Genomic DNA, 5,105 nt, shown 5'->3' on the forward strand with positions numbered 1-5,105 from the left:
AAGAAGATGTAGCTTGAACAAAGTTAGTTTTTCAAAAGTGAATAACTTAACTGGTTGTGCGTTTCGAAATACACAACAGGTCCAACTCTACCAGAAACAAGTACAACATTCATGCGATAATTATAATTATATTCTGCAAGAAATATTGGATTGTGGTAAGGGAAAAAGAGATGCATTCAGTAATGACTAGTGTTAGAAGAGAAACAATACCCTTCTTCTTTGAGTTTCCTCCTAGGCTGCCTAACATAAAAAAGGATAAAGGTAGGACATGATTTGAAATGTTTAATTAATATTCCTATGTGATTGGAGAACAATCCACTCAAGCTGCAACAAAAAGAACCAAGTTCTCTATATGAAATTGGTAACTATTTCCATTCTGAGCTTCCATCACTAATGTGGATAGAATCAGTGCATTGAAATGCATTAAGTCAATTTTTAGACATAGATGTTAAAGTAACGAATATAGACAAAGCAGAAACTAACTTACAGTGAGATGTGGGAATCAAAGTAACACAACCAAAGAGAGACTTGCATCCATAAAGCCAAAAACAACCTATTCATTAGGAGCATTACGACCCAAAACAATAGCTAAAGCACCAAATTCTAGATCTATTCCAATTCCAAAAGACATAAATATACCAAAAAAAAAATTATAGTCACGATCTGCTTGTGAGTCAATCAATCAATAGAAAGGACATAATATTCACGAAAGAAAAAAGTAAAATAGAAATACTAACCGATTAAGACATGAGACCATTGATACTGGAATGGAGCTATATGACGTGGATGAACCATCTTTATTTAGAACCTGCAAGAAAATAGTTAAAGTATCTAGTATGAAGTTCGTGCCACAATGATATGATTACCAGAACAGCTCATGAAGGGCAAGACAAAAGAGTTGAAAAATGAACTGATTCATGGGCAATAAACATCAGTTGCCTGCTAGATACATTTGATGGCGTGTCTTGACGTTAAACCCACAATGTGTACCCCACGAGTTAAGTATTTGTGATCTTGGAGCAGTAGTTAATAAAATCTAAGAATTTTTTTAAAAAAAATTCGTTGTTGAAGTGTTTCCAAGGCTTGTGTGGAGTGTGTTGTATATATATCTGGGTACATAAGTAGTGTCAAAGACAAATCAAAGTATTATTGGTAAGGGTGTTGTAAAAATGTTGACTTTATCATCAAGACTAGCATCAACAATTATTTCCAAGAAAATTATTCTCAGACCCACCTAAACAACAATCCCATTGTCAAAAACTTTAACTTTTTACTATTGAGTGTGATCATAAACGGGCAGAGTTGTTGGAAGTTCAAATTAACTCTCCAATGGACAAAGTTGTACATCACCAAGATTCAAGCGTCAAAGATTTAAGGCCACATTTGCTCAAGGTATAGCCTGGAGTAATAATCATGGAGATGGTGCATTAACTATAGAGCTCAACTCAGAGCACTTAAGTGTTTGTTTGTCACACAAAGTGGGAGATGCATGCAGTGCTTACTATTTTTTGAGAGATTGGGCTTCACTAACTCGGAAATGCAAAAATATCTCCAATACTTTGCTGAGGATTCCCTTATTTCCATCACCATTTCGATGAAGAATGTATCGAAAAGAATTTTGTGGCCTCTGCCTCGAAGCTAAGAACCTGCAGAGAGTCTTTCACACTTTCTTTTAACAAGAGACAATTAAAGGTAATATAATCTATACAATTACCACATTCCTATCTTGTTTTGTTAAATCAGGATTAAACAATATCATTAGAGATATTTGCTTCATACCTCACTTGGTTCACCCCACAACCTTCGCAAATAAAAATCTGATTCCGAGACCACAATCCCTGGTGGCAATGACACTGCACCACGAGGATTAGTTGGGACATATATCTGCAAAAGGAAAGCATTTTGCAACCCATCAATATTCCAAAATAAATATCTAGTGCTCTGGATCCTAAATCTACTACGGGAGTCAGAATAACCATCCTACACCACTTCCCAATGAAAAATGATCATGTCTTATGCATTTACCACTATCTTCGACTCTTTTATTTTGGGATAATTAGATAGTCTAGAAACATCAACCTCCTAACTCAAACCTAAATCGAAGCATTCAAGGAATTGAAACCCTAAACTAGAAACAACTGAAATTAGAGATGAAGGAGCTTACAATTTCAAGCCATAGCCAGAGTTGGAAGAAAATATTGCTGCTCATTTGAAACTCGTAACTGAAAGCGCAAATCGAAGGGTTGAATGAATTGGGGAAGGTGAGAGCCAAAATGAAATAAAAAGGGGGACCGATTCGGGGGAAAATAGGGAGGGAAGTTTGCCGCGTTTGTTTTTGCTAAAAATTGAGAAAGAACTAAAAAATATTGCCACAAGTCAAAAAAATTGTTGAGAAAAATAAGTGTTTTACTAACAAGTAAATACTTTTGGCAATACTAACAATTTATTGTTGCCAATTAATTTATATTTTAAAATTGTTATATTCCCCAAAAAGTTATGGCAACAAAACTAAAATATTAGCCAACAAGAAATGTGGTGTGGTTAAAAGTTGTATGATACGGCAACAACTAAGTAATGTTGTTGCCATTTATTGATATTTAGCAACAATATCATTGTTGTTGCAAAAAAGTTGTTGCAAATTATATACTTTCTTGTAGTGGCTGCTGGTTCTGTCATAACCGCACATGCGGTTAGGGGACCGCAGGTGCGATGATCGCAGAGGCGAGAATCAGCCGCAGATGCGGCCACAAGTGAAAAGGGCAGAAGTCGCAGGTGCGGAGGAAAGAACGCACCTGCGTGACCGCAGGTGCGGATATGGAGTCGTAGATGCGGTTAGGGAAATTCAAATGAAAATCGCAGAAGCGGTTGGATGGAGCGTAGAAGCGGTCCCGCAGGTGCGGGGAATGGACCGCTGGTGCGGGGAATGGACAAATTATTTAAAATGATAAATAATTTGAGACAACTATTTTTAATAACCACGATTGGAGTCCCTTATATTGTAAGGCCCCCGATACCTTAAAACATGTGTAGCTCAAGTTCTGCACCCAACAATTAATTTCACTAACGTGGAGGCAACTAGTCAACGACAATGACTGGGATAGCCATTCGGGTACCCAGCTTTTTTTATTTTTTATAACTGTAACAGTCGAACCAGCACATATACCAAATAACTTTATCAACCGAATTTCAAGTGTGATTTTTTTTTTTCAACTTGCCCACCTGTTTGGCTCAAAAGATACTGATTACTTTATAAGCGAAAAAACAATTAAAATGAATCACAGGTAAATCGTAATCGAATATAATGAGACCTAGAAATATGTATTATGCTTGTTATTGCTTCAACAACTTGGATATTCAAGAGAGAAAGGAGTGCTTGTTTAGAGAGAGAGAGAGAGAAATAGAGAGAGAGAGAGAGAGAAAAGGAGTTTGTTATTCAAAGATCAGATGCCTTTACAACATTGGGATCCTCCTTTATATAATAGGTGAACTCCCTTGAAATAATAAAATAATGCAGAGATAGGTCACGTGCTTTCGAGGAGACGACGAGACCTAAAGGCACGTTTCACCCTGACATTCTTAGGTCGTACCCTCGTTTTGACTATTGCTTAGTCGCGGGTCGTTGCTACCGTAGTGGGCAGAATTTGACCCCATACAGTTAGTCCCTCCGTTCGTCGCTGACGTAACGAAGTGCGTCTCCGATGGACGGAACCATGAACCTTGTTCTGGGAGAATTTGACCATGTTCGGGGATGACGACGTAGAGGGGTGAATTTGAATCTGTTGAAATATTGGCGCGCAATCCCTTCCCTAAAATGACGTCATCATATGCATGTGTCATCATTACGCGTATTCCCGAGGAAGTACAAAAGGTGTTCTGATGATCGGTTTCCCGCGCCTGTTTGGGCCTTGCCTCTTCGATTTCAACACCGCCTAACCCTATAAATAGGGAAAGGGTTTAACTTAATCCAGCTTTGGATCATCTGCAAACGTTTTCCGATTATTTAACAAAACACTTCCTTTCTCCGAAAATCCACCGCTTCTCTGAAAGCACATTTGTGGTTGTGTCGTACACCGCTCCTTAAACGGAAACAATGACAAAACCTAAACGGGATAATAATACGAAGGCTCGTAATAATAAACCATCTGACGCGCCGCCTCCCCCCGGCGGCGATAAGGGAGAGAGAGAGGAGGATCTCACCCCTCTCACTGTGGATAATGTGCTACCGAAGCAACTCCTTATCAGGAGGGACTTCCAACGGGACTCTCCTGATCAACCTTGGGAGAAATCCGAGTTAACGCAAGATGATTTAGATAATCTTTGTACGTCGTTTGATATACCCGCTCACGTGGAGATGGTTTTGGCAGGAGCAGATTTCGTGAACGCACACAGACCGGGGTATTGTGCGTTTTACGAATATCCTTTTTTAATCGGCTATGGCCTTCCCATTTTTCCATTGGCGGAAGAGCTCTGCCGTTATTACAACATGTGTCCCACCCAACTCACTCTGTACACCCTAAAGGTATGTAGGATAATGTCTACATATGCGGAGCTGGCTGGGTTGAAGGTCTCTGTCCACCACCTATTGCAGCTATTCAGCGCCGGCTACCTGCGGGGTACCATGCTGCATCTAAAGAATCGTGGCTCGAAGGGGTTGGTCGTGCAGACCGATGATAGGGCTAACCGTGGCTATTGGCGTAGGTACTTTTTTATCAAAACGGAGCACCTGGTATCCAACCCCGTCGGATTCCTTGAGAGGTGGAATTCGAGACGTAAGTTTCCCATCCGTCGAGTCATTTATCGTACATGACCTTAGCGGTTCCTATTATACCGTCGTTATGATTTTTTTGTTATTTTGCAGCAATAGCTCATGCTCCCTGGTTCATAACTGATATCAAGCAGTGGGTAGCTGGTTTGCTGCCTCTCGCGGAAGGAACCCGCACATGGGCTGAGTTCCTTGAACGTTACGGCCCCGCGAGTCCTTCAGGTATTTCTTCAACTTTAATTAGTCGCTTCTACAAACTTCGTCAGCTAAACTATTTGCATTGTCAGGTCGAAGTGCTCCTAAGAGGAAGGCGACGACATCCACCTCCGCCCGATCAGATGTT

This window comes from Nicotiana attenuata, chromosome 10 (assembly GCF_001879085.1).
Source record: "Nicotiana attenuata strain UT chromosome 10, NIATTr2, whole genome shotgun sequence".
Taxonomy (NCBI): Eukaryota; Viridiplantae; Streptophyta; class Magnoliopsida; order Solanales; family Solanaceae; genus Nicotiana; species Nicotiana attenuata.